General features: G+C 39.0%; 1 pseudogene; it reads right to left on the bottom strand.

The window, feature by feature from the left end:
* Positions 1 to 1476: 1476 nt before the first annotated feature.
* LOC134758522 (protein SET-like) lies at positions 1477 to 2967 on the bottom strand (annotated as a pseudogene).
* Between the last annotated feature and the right edge of the window lie 9946 nt (positions 2968 to 12913).

The raw sequence follows: 12913 nt of genomic DNA on the forward strand, positions 1-12913 counted from the left end.
ATTTAATCCCAATGATGTCAATGGCTGCATGTGTCAAATATGACAATTGCTAGATGGAAGAACTATTTCAGACTGAGATAAGTCAGGAAGATTGAATCTTCTTTTGAGGGTCAGATTCCTTTTGGAATCGAGACTGAAAAAGGAGAGGTGTTAGATAGCTCAGAGGAGTATGTGTGGAAAAGCCTTCAAGGAGGAGGAAGTAGGAGAATGCAAGGATAGCCGAGAAGGACAAAACAATCTGGCTGCTGGAAAGATTTGCATAAAAAGGTATCTAAATAAAGCTGTTGCCTAATTTCTAGACGGTAAATAGCTATCTTGACTAGTGGCTCTGGAAAAGTAAACCAGTTCTCAAAGTATGAAATATTATTTGTCATAATAATTCTGGGGTTATGATTTCACAAAATCAGAGTCATATTAATGAGAGAAATCTCTTTTCCTAACGTAACTGAGGCCTGCTTATTTATTTAGAAACCTAGTGAGAAAATCTCACCGGTAGGGAGATTCAGCTAGAATGCAGTGGACCCATCTTCTCCCTAATCCTTTACACCCGTGTTTACCTTTCCCCAGTTTAAAATCAGCTTTGAGTGAGCAAAGGAGAATTTCACTTAGCATCTGGCCAAAGATGAGGCATTTGCATTTGTAAAAGATGAGAAAGGATGAAAAGGACAGAAACTGTGCCTCCTATATCAGCTGGTTGTATGCAAGATACCCAGATAAATACAGGTGGGGAAGAATTTTATGGGAAAGGTTTTGTAGTAACTTGAAGAATCAAGAGAAAAGCTAAATATTAGCATCTAGATAGCAAGATTTAATGTGCAAAACTTTAGAATTCTTCATCAAGCTGAATCAGCCCCAATTGTTTTCCAGGCTTGTGATACTATGCTTCATTATGCAAATTTTTATAACCTTTGTTCTTTCTCAAGTTCCCTGTTCTTTTGAGATCTACTGAACAATTCAGTAAAGAACCTTATATATATATTCATGCTAAAGTGGGGTGTATTTTTTTCTAAGGAAAAACTAGTAAGGCAAGAGACACTGAAAAAGGTCAGTGATCCCTCCCCAGTCTCTTGCAAGGGCTTTGGAGGGGTAAAACTGGAGAATAGTCAGCTCTATTCTTTTGCAAATTTCCAGGTAAAGTCAAAGATAGTTACTGGTAGCACTGGCCAGGTCCTCAGGCCATATATACGTACACAACATAGCCACTTCATTATTATTATTATTGTGTGTATACATTTAGTTTTATTGTAACAAAGAAATCTGTACACTTTTAATGTTTAAAACTGAGCATCATCTTTCCTTTCCAGTGAAACAAAAAGAAAATTTAAAAATAAACATGCCAAAGGAGAAGCCATGTTGTTAAAATGCCCACTTAACCCACCCAAACATCTCATACCCACCCTTTGATGACTTTCTATAACCTCATTTTTTACAGGTTTTTTTTTTCTTTTTTTAAACAAGAGAAAGTAGACAGATACATGTTGATAAATGATGGTCCATATTCACACAGAGACACACTGTACTCTCTGAACCCAATATACAGAGAAAGGAGAAAAGAAGCTAGAATTCTATGCACTGCTACACAGGGGTCTGGCACTCTCCAGCTTCCAGCAGAGCAAAGGGAGAAGGTTTTTCTTTTCTCCCACAGAGCTTGGTGGTGTTGATTCCATACAGTTTTTGTTCAGACAGGAAGAGATAAGAATGAATTCTGAAGAGAAAGGGGTAGAGAATCTTTTCCCATTGTATTATGCTCAAGGCATTTCCCCCCAAATAAGTTGAAAACCATGGTGTAGAGAAAAGAGACCTCAAGAACAGCGCGACTGAGCACAAGAGGGGAAAAAAAGAAAAAAGACTGCAACTTGCTCCCAGGGACTGGAGAAAATTTTAAAAAAAATTGTTCAGAACATCAGTGTTCTGTTAGTCATCTTCTCCTTCATCCTCCTCTCCTTCCTCAACTTCATCATCATCTTCCTCTTCTTTGCCTTCATCCTCATCCCCTTCTTCATCAATATCTTATAATCCTTCCTCTTCTTCATCATCATCATCATCTTGTTCTTCTCCTTCTTCTTCATCATCCACATTGGGAACCAAGCAGCACTGTTATGGGTTTGGCCAAGTACTACCTGTGATGACCTCTCATAACTCACCAGCACCTGCATCAGAATGGTCAGTAAAGCAGGTCAAGAAGCTCTCTGGTGCCTCAGGCTGCCTCTTCCTACTGGCTTTATTCTTCGTTCGACTTGAACGATTCGTTACATCCTTTCAAGATTTCCATTTGATTTCAGTGGACTTTGAAGATGGATCGCCACTCTCATTTAGATGAAATTCTTTGGAGAGGAGTTTATTTTCAAAGTAAGGATGTTCATCAAAATAAAAATCTATTCTGTAACCTGATTTAGTATCTTCAAATTATGTCACTTCAACTCTGGTCAAATAATGCAGTGCCTCTTCATCCTCCTCCACAAGCAGTGCAGACACTCGTGGGTGGTTGACAAATGATGTTACCCAAAAATGTGGGATTTGGGCAATCAATGATCAATTCTGACCTCTTCTGAAAAAATGATTGGCAGAGTTTGTTCTATTTCTGTTCTACTTTCAAATTCTCCTCACTGGCTTGTTCATGAAGTCTGTTTCATTTTGTACTTCACCAATGTGTTCAATTGCTGCTTGCTATTCTTTTTCTGAGGTCTCGTCTGCCCGGTTGCGGTTGGAGTTGAGCTCCTTTCTACTGACTTTAGCCGTTGGCACAGACTTGGTGCTGCTCGGAGTCGGGGGGCGGGGGGCGGGGGGCGGGGTGTGGTGGTGGGGGAGAGAAACGGGAACGGGGAGAGAAGGAATGGGGAAGCGGGTCGGGGGTAGGCGGCTTCCCCTAACTCCACACTCGCTGGCGCTCGCTCGGTCAGGCCGCCTCCGCTCCCCATTCACTCGCTCTCCCAGCGCTTGCTTGCGTGTGCTGCCCTGGCATATCATACATAAAATGTATATAAAAGACAATATAAGTATAGTTTTTGTTTGTAATTTTTTTCTCTTATCTGATTTAAAAGACAATTTTATAGAACAATAATTATAAATCTGTGTTAATGACACATGTATAAAGATGTAATTTGTATGACAATAACAGCAAAAAATGTGGGCAGGAGAAAAAGCTGTGTGAGAACAAAGTATTATATTATTGCAATTAAGATCATTGTAATCTCCAAACCAACTATGAAGAAAATAAATACAGTAAAAAAAAAAGACAAGGAAACTTAAGTGTACAGTAGAAAAAATATATTTAATACAAAAGAGGGCACTAATAAAGAAAGAGAAGAACACACACACAAAAAAAACCTATAGAAAACTAATAGGAAAATGGCAAACATAAATCCTACCATATCAGAAATTACATTAAATATAAAGGGATTAAACATTACAAATAAAAGGCAGAGGTTATTAGAGTGGATTAAAAAAAATGGGTCCACTATATGTTTTGTACAAAGGACACAGTTTAGATTCAAATACACCTATAGGTTGAAAGTAAAAGGTGGAAAAAGGTATATTATGTTATGGAAGCAATAACCAAAAGAGAGCTGGGTTTAGAAACTGAGATCAGTCAAAATATGATTTAAGACAAAAATTGTTGTAAAGACAAAGAAGGACATTTTATAATAATAAGAGTTAATGCATCAAGAAGATATAACAATTATTAATATATATGCACAGAGCCCCAAAATACATGAAGCAAAAACCTACTGAATTGAAGGGATAAATAGACAATTCAACAATAATAACTGGGGAATTCAATATCCCATTTTCAATAATGGATTGAACAACTATACATAAAATCAACAAGGAAATAGAAGACTTAAACAACATTATAAACCAACTAAACTTAACCAAAGTCTATAGGACACTTTACCCAACAGCAGCAGAATATGTGTTTGTTGTTCTCAAATGCACATGGAACATTCTCCAGGATAGACTATATGTTGGGCTATAAAACAAGTCTCAACAAATATGAAATGACTAAAATTACAGAAATGTCAAAAGTATGTTTTTAACCACAATGGAGTGAAATTATAGATCAATCACAGAAGGATATTTGGAAAATTCATCAAGCTACATACTTCTAAATCAAGCTACATACTTCTAAAACAATGAGTCAAAGAATAAATCATAGGGGAAATTACAAAATACTTTGAGATGAACAAAACTAAAAATATTACATATCAAAAACTTATGAGATGCAGGAAATCAATGCTTAGAGAAACTTTTATAGCTGTAAATGCCTAAATTAAAACAGAAAGATCTCAAATCAATAATCTAACCTTCTACCTTAAGAAACTATAGGCTGGGATTAGTGGCTCATTCTTGTAACCCTAACACTTTGAGAAGCTGAGGCAGGAGGATCACTTGACCTCAGGAGTTCAAGACCAGCAACGTAGTGAGACCTTGTTTCTACAAAAAAATTTTAAAAATTAGCCAGGTGTGGTGGCTCATGCCTGTAGTCCCAGCTACTTTGGTGGCTGAGGTAGGAGGATTGCTTGAACCTAGGAGATCAAGGCTGCAGTGAGCTGTGATTGTGCCACTGTACTCCAGCCTGAGTGACACAGTGAGACCCTGTCTTAAAAGAAAGAAAGAAAGAAAGAAAGAAAGAAAGAAAGAAAGAAAGAAAGAAAGAAAGAAAGAAAAAATAAACTATAAAAAGAAGAACTAAGTTCATTAAGAAACTATAAAAAGAAGAATACACTAAGCTCAAAGCAAGCAAGAGGGAGAAAATAATAAAGATAAAAATGGAAAGAAATGAAGGAGAGAATACAAAAATAAGAGAAAAACAAATTTAAAATTTGGTTATTTGAAAAGATCAGCAAAACTGACAAATGTTTAGGTAGACTGATAAAATGAAAAACGGAGAAGACTCAAAGGACCAAAATCAAGAATTAAAAGGGGATATTGCTGTTGACTTTAAAGGAATAAAAATGATTACAGGGGGGATAGTATGAACAACTGTATGGAAATAAATTAGATGAAATGGAAAAATTTCAAGAATCACACAGACTACCAAAACTGACTAGAGAAGACAGATGCGATAGATCAGATAGATAAAGGGAGGGTTCTTGCTTGCAATAGAATGCCAAATATGGAGTGAGGTGCTAAAGTGAAGAAAGTTATTATTTTGCAACTGTCACAATTAAGACAGGCTCAGGCAAAAATTATCAATGGATGCTAAATCTCAGAGGAAATTTTGATGAGGAGTAAGATGTCTGCATGGCCTTCCACTGTATGCCAACACATAGTTATTAGTTAAAATCAAAAAAGAAAAAGTAACTATACAATAGAGAAATCTGGCAATGTGTTAGCAATATATTGGCCAGGTGATTAAAATTAACATTATCGATGAGAAGACATCAAGGGTCTCTAGATGTGATACCTTGAGGGTACAACGTCACTTGTGTAGTACCTAGTCTGGGAATGCATAATGTGAATCTAATCATAAGGAAATACCAAAAAACCCCAAGTGAGGAATTTGCTATTAAAAAAGGCTGTAATCCCAGGACTTTGGGAGGCTGAGGCAGGCGGATCATGAGGTCAGGAATTTGAGACCAGCCTGACCAACATGGTGAAACCCCATCTCTACTAAAAATACAAATACAAAAAAATTAGCTGGGTGTGGTGGTGCATGCCAGCTACTCAGGAGGCTGAGGCAGGAGAATCGCTTGAACCCGGGAGGTGGAGATTGCAGTGAGCCGAGATTGCACCACTGCACTCCAGCCTGGGTGACAGAGCAAGACTCCATCTCAAAAAAAAAAAAAAAAAAAAAAAAAAAAAAAAAAGAAAGGGTGGGAAGACTGCATTCTTCAAATATATCCATGTCATAAAGGAGAAGATATAGCTGTGGAAATGTTACAGTTGAAGGATACTAAAGAGATACAACAACTAAATGCAATACCTGATACTGGACTGGATTGTGACCTGGAGGGAAAAATATGGTTACAAAGGGTCAACCGACAAAATTGAAATGCAAACAGTAGGTTAGACAAGAATATTGTTATCAATGTAAAATTTACTTAAGTGATAACTATATTGTAGTTGTGTCAGAAATTATCCTAATTCTTTACACTGATGTATTTAAGATAAAGAGCCATGACATATGCAACCTACCCTATAATAGTTCAAATAGAGACAGAAAGAGAGAGAGAGAGCTAGCTAATATTAAAGCAAAATGGGCAAAACATTACAGAGAGGTATTCACAGTCACAGCCAACTTGTAGCCCCCTCCCTACAGGATATTTATAAGCGTGTTCTTTGTACTATTATTAATAATAATTTTTTCTTGCAGCTCTTTTGACATTATTTTCAAATAAAAAGTTAACTACACAGATTAATGAAAGGTCTGCAATACTTATTTCCCCTTGATGGTCCTTCAAGATGCTGAGGGTCTGTTCTGCATTTACCACATCCTCTTCTTTCCTTGTATAGGCCTCTCCTTTTATAGACCTGTGAGTTCTTAGAGTACATTATCATTTTCAACCTTGAATTCCCATTGAATCCCTTGAATTCCCATTGAATCATCTGCCAAAGACGACAGTTTATTTTTCTGTTGATCCAATCAAGAAAAGGAGAAAGCTTCCATGAATAACAAACAGATGGGGACTACAAGTTCCTGTGACTCTGCCGGGCTCTGCCCAATGTGTCTCTTCATTCTGGCTCCCAGGCTGCAGGAGCACAGCCTCTGTCAGTCTTGCTATCTCTGGCAGAGGACAGCAACACAGAGCAGAAGGACCTCTTTAAAGCCTAGGTTTAATAATGACAACATTTTCATGCTTAAATCCTTCAAGGATAGGCTCGTTGGAGAGCCTACAGGGTTCTACTGATCCTTATGTGGCTTGGTTTCTGTGATTTTCTCCTGTCCAATTTCTAGTTTGGCCCCTCCTTTGCACTGAATGCTGCAACCTTCCTGAACTGCTAGCAATTCCCCGAATTTGCTCAAGCTTTTACACTTCCTGGAATCCCCTCCCACTCCTCGTTGACCTAACAAACTCCCACTCATTTGTTAAGACTCAAACCAACTGTTGCCTCTCCAAAGTCCAAGAACCACTTCTTAGGAATAGGACTCTCTCCCTGGTCCATAATCACCGTTTCCCACCCTCTTTGTGATAGGAATGATTATTACAAAGAAGACTTAGAAATCGTCAGAAGGGAAGCCCATAAAATTTGCATTTCCTAATTTTCTGTAATCTTGGTGGAGGACAGGAAGGAAGTGGCCAGGCCAAGGCCATCTGGCAAGTTACCAGCAGGGCTGAGGCTGGAAGTCAAATACACGTTCTCGTTTCTTTGTTGATACTACTGGGTACTCCCTGGGGCTTGACCCATTGCCATTCTTATGTTCGAAAGTGTCTTCTGGACTCTGTCAAACCCTAGACAACTCAATTTTGCAGGACCTTCTAGGGGGGCAATGTTGGAGGGCTTTTTGGCTCCTAGAGAGAGCACTGGAATGAGCATGTTTGGTTGGTCTTCAAGCTTATACCTAGTACCCAGAACCACATTTCAAGCTTCTGGGAGGTTGCGTGGTATAGGGGAAGGAGCATGACCTTTGGAGCCAGACAGCCTTGAGTTTGAGTTCCAGAACCATCATTTACCAGCTTCTGAACCTCAGGAAAAGTAAACTTTCTAAACCTCGGTTTCCATATGTGGATGATTTTTAAAATCAGGATTAAATGAGATAACCTCAATAAATCATTCCACATAAAGTCTGCCATACAGTAAGTGCTCAATAAGTATTAGTTGCCTTCCTCTGTCCCAAACTTCTCCTTCCTCTCTTCTGGGCTGGAAACTCTAATTTTAATGAATTAAGACAAGATCTCTTAGCCTAAGTTTCCCCAAGTGTAAAATAAGAGGGAAATGATTGTATAACTCATATGACCCAGATCACGGCTTCTTTCTATTTTGCTTTTATCAATCTTCTCAATCAGGTCTGTGTACTGAGCACAAAGGCTGCCCATGGGTGTGACATGAACAACGGAGGTTTTGCTCTCAGAGGAAGTGGAGAGGGGTTGGGAGGTACCTGGGGAAATGCAAATTTCATGGCTAAGTAGGACTTCCCTAGGTCTGCTGACTTCCAAGATGCTTCTGAAGTATAATTCCAGTGATGATGTGAAGATGTGGGGCCAGTTCTACCCCCACCAAAAAAGGCCACAATCAGTATATTCATTCCACAAACATTTTTAGCACTTGCTGTATGCCAGGCATTGTTAGATTGGGGAACCATGAAGGTAAATAGAGCATAATGAAACTCAATCAGGATATGGGTGGATTGACCTAAACCCAAGAGATTTGGTTTCTGGTTACGGCTTTTCAAAAACTAGCCATATGGTAAGTCCCTTAGAAGTTTTAGTCTCTAAGTATTAGCTTTCTTGGGGTGAAATGAAGGAGTTGAAAATATGACTTCTAAATTTGTTTGCTTTCCTTCAGATTATACTTCTCCTCTCAAAGTCAGCTCTGTGTTTTCAAATAGCCCCTGGAAATCTCCATATGCATGAACCGTAAACATTTAAACTGACCATATCCCAAGCCAACAAATAATCTTATACCCCTTGCTCTCAATTTTGCCCCTAAGTTATCTCCACCTCTTATATTTCCTTTCTTAGAGAATGGCATTGCCATCTACTGGGAAACTGAACTGGAAGTTTAAAGGCCATAGTATATAGGCCACTCTCCTTCACAGCCCACATTCAATTAGTCACCAAACCCTGAAAAATCCACCTATGAGATAACTCTCCAATGGACCTCCTTCTCTCCCACCTCATTGCCACTTCTCCAGTTAAAGACCCATCATTTCTTCAAATCTCTTCCTAGCCTGTAGGTCTACCTAAATTTCTCTCACACTAAGGCCAAAGTAATCTTTTCTTTTCTTTCTTTTTTTTTTTTTTTTTTTTTTTTTTGACAGATTTTCACTCTTGTTGCCCCAGGCTGGAGTGCAATGGTGCAATCTTGGCTTACTGCAACCTCCGCCTCCCAGGTTCAAGTGATTCTCCCATCTCAGGCTCCCAAGTAGTGGGATTACAGGCACATGCTACCAGGCCTGGCTAATTTTTGTATTTTTAGTAGAGATGGGGCTTCATCATATTGGTCAGGCTGGTCTCAAACTCCTGAACTCAGATGATCTGCCCACCTCAGCCTCCCAAAGTGCTGGGATTACAGGTATGTAATCCCACCACATCCAGGCAAGGTAATCTTTCCAAAGAAAAAATATGAACAGGTCACTCAGCTGCTTAAGACTTTTGGTGGCTTCCATCAAAGAATGAATGGCTTTCCAAGAATGTGTTTAATTATTTGTGCGCAAAAAGGAGTTTGGATCAGGTGAAAGGGGAGACACTGCCTCCTATGGAAAGTCCTGGGTTGTGTATCCTTGCAGGAATGAAAGAAAAACAGATCAAAACAATGAGGAAGAGAAGAGAATAGCAAATATTGAGTGTTCACAATATAGCAAATACTGTACTTTATATACACTGCTGTTTTAACATTCAAAAGGCATATTAGGTATCTTTGCTCAGGTTTTCAAAAATCAGACTCTGAGATGGAGATTTGGGTGTGAAAAGTTTATGGAGGAGTGCCCATGAAATAATCAATACCTGTGAGGGAGTGAGGGAAGTAAGAGTGAGCAGAGGAAGAAGTTGAGCTGTGGATGCAGTTGCAACAAAGTCCTCAGCTGACTCAGTGAGGAGCCCTGGAGCTGGAATGACCCTCAGAGCTGTTGCAAATTGAGGCAAAAGGGGACTGGACTTTTATATCCTTTCATCAACCAGTTGGCCCAGTTGTTTGATGTGGGTTCCTCAGGGAAGGAACTGGCTAAGGGCAGTTCCTGGGGAGGAACTCAGCTGAGAGCTGTCAGCCACCAATACTTCCTGCATGGGGAATGACTGCTTTGGTCTTGAGGGGGAGATCTGAACAGCACATCATAGCATCCACTATGTGAGATAACTTGTAGTGCATTATTTTATAGATAAGAAAACTGATTTTCACCAACACCATGACTTATCCAAAGTCGTACAAGTAATGAGTGAAATCCCTGTGGTTCTAATTCATATTTGTCTTCATGTTCCTTTAGCTACTGTAGAGGTGAGTTGCCCCTACACACCTGTGGGTCTTTCTCGTAAGGTGGAACGAGAGACTTAGGAAAGAAAAAGACACAGAGACAAAGTATAGAGAAAGAAATAAGGGGACCCGGGGAACCAGCGTTCAGCATATGGAGGATCCCGCCAGCCTCTGAGTTCCCTTAGTATTTATTGATCATTCGTGGGTGCTTCTCGAAAAGGGGGTTGTGTCAGGGTCACAAGACAATAGTGGGGAGAGGGTCAGCAGACAAACACGTGAACAAAGGTCTTTGCATCATAGACAATGTAAAGGATTAAGTGCTGTGCTTTTAGATATGCATACACATAAACATCTCAATGCTTTACAAAGCAGTATTGCTGCCCGCAGGTCCCACCTCCAGCCCTAAGGCGGTTTTTCCCTATCTCAGTAGATGGAGCATACAATCGGGTTTTATACCGCGACATTCCATTGCCCAGGGACAGGCAGGAGACAGATGCCTTCCTCTTGTCTCAACTGCAAGAGGCATGCCTTCCTCTTATACTAATCCTCCTCAGCACAGACCCTTTACGGGTGTCGGGCTGGGGGACGGTCAGGTCTTTCCCTTCCCATGAGGCCATATTTCAGACTATCACATGGGGAGAAACCTTGGACAATACCTGGCTTTCCTAGGCAGAGGTCCCTGCGGCCTTCCGCAGTTTTTGTGTCCCTAGGTACTTGAGATTAGGGAGTGGTGATGACTCTTAAGGAGCATGCTGCCTTCAAGCATCTGTTTAACAAAGCACATCTTGCACCGCCCTTAATCCATTTAACTCTGAGTTGACACAGCACATGTTTCAGAGAGCAGGGGGTTGGGGGTAAGGTTATAGATTAACAGAATCTCAAGGCAGAGGAATTTTTCTTAGTACAGAACAAAATGGAGTCTCCTATGTCTACTTCTTTCTATACAGACACAGCAACAATCTGATCTCTCTTGCTTTTCCCCACAGCTACATATAACCATGCAATGATAACCTTTTTTGATGAAGCTAGCAGAAGAAAAGAAATAACTAAAATCAGAGCAAAAATAAATGAACCTGAGACAAAAAAAAAAAAAACCTCACACAAAGGATCAAAAAAATAAAGTTGGTTGTTTGAGAGGATGAATAAGATTGATAGACTGCTAACTAGAATAACCAAGAAAAAAAAAAAAGAAAAGATCCCAAATAAGCACAATCAGAAATGACAAAGGTGACATTACAATTAATATTGCAGAAATACAAAAGATCCTCAGAGACCACTATGAACAGCTCTATGCACACAAACTAGAAAATCTAAAGGAAATGGATAAATTCCTGGAAACCCATAATCTCCTAAGATTGATCCAGGAAGAAACTGAAATTATTAACAGACCAATAATGAGTTGCAAAACTGAATCAGTAATAAAAAAAAAACTACCAACCAAAAAATGCCCAGAACTAGACGGACTCACAGTGGAAATCTACCAGATGTACAAAGAACAGCTGGTACCAATCTTACTAAAACTATTCCAAGAAATTGAGGAGGAGGGATTCTTCCTCAATTCATTCTATAAAGCCAGTATCATCCTCATATCAAAGTCTGGCAAGGGCACGACAGATAAAGAAAACTACAAGTTAATACTCCTGATGAACATAGATGCAAAAACCCTCAACAAAATACTAGCAAACTGAATTCAGCAGCACATCAAAAAGACAATTCATCAGGATTAAGTTGGCTTTACTTCTGGGATGCAGACATAATTCAGCATACACAAATCAATAAATGTGATTCACCACATAAACAGAATTAAAAACAAAAACCATATGATCATCTCAATAAATGCAGAAAAAGCATTCAATAAAATTCAACATCTCTTCATGAGAAAAACCCTCAACAAACTAGGCACTAAAGGAACATACCTCAAAATAATAACAATCCATGACAAAAACCACAGCTAACATCCTATAGAATGGGCAAAATTTATAAGCATTCCCCTTAAGAATTGGAACAAGACAAGGATGTCCACTTTCACCACTTGTATTTAATTTAGTACTGGAAACCCTAGTCAGAACAATCAGGCAAGAAAAAGAAATAAAAGGCATTCAAATAGGAAAAAATAAAGTCAAATTATCTCTGTTCACTGACAACATGATCCTGTACCTAGAAGGCCCTAAAGATTATTCTAAAAGGCTCCTAGACCTGATAAAGAACCTCAGTAAAGGTTCAGGATACAAAATCAACATACAAAAATCAGTAGCATTTCTATACACCAATCACATTCAAGCTGAGAACCAAATCAATAACTCAATCCCATTTACAATAGCCACAAAATATAAAATACCTAAGAATACATTTGACTAACGAGGTGAAAGATCTCTATGAGGAGAGCTACAATACATGGATGACAGAAATCACAGATGAGACAGCAAATGGAAAAACAGTCCATGCTCATGGATTGGAAGAGTCAATATCATTTAAATGACCATGCTTCCCAAAACAATCTATGAATTAACAGAATTCTTATCAAATTACCATCATTTTTCACAGAATTAGAAAAAAAACAATTCTAAAATTCACATGGAACCAAAATGAGCCTGGCTAGCCAAAGCAATCCTAAGCAAAAGAACAAAGCCAGAGGTACCACATTACCCAACTTCAAACTATACTACAAGGTCATAGTAACCCAAACAGCATGGTACTGGTACAAAAATGAACACATAGATCAATAGAACAGAACATGAAACCCAGAAATAAAGCCATAAACCTACAACCAACTGATCTTTGACAAAGTCGACAAAAGTGAACAATTGGGCGAGGACACTCTATTCAATAAATGGTTCTGGGA

This window comes from Gorilla gorilla, chromosome 1, assembly GCF_029281585.2.
Source record: "Gorilla gorilla gorilla isolate KB3781 chromosome 1, NHGRI_mGorGor1-v2.1_pri, whole genome shotgun sequence".
NCBI lineage: Eukaryota > Metazoa > Chordata > Mammalia > Primates > Hominidae > Gorilla > Gorilla gorilla.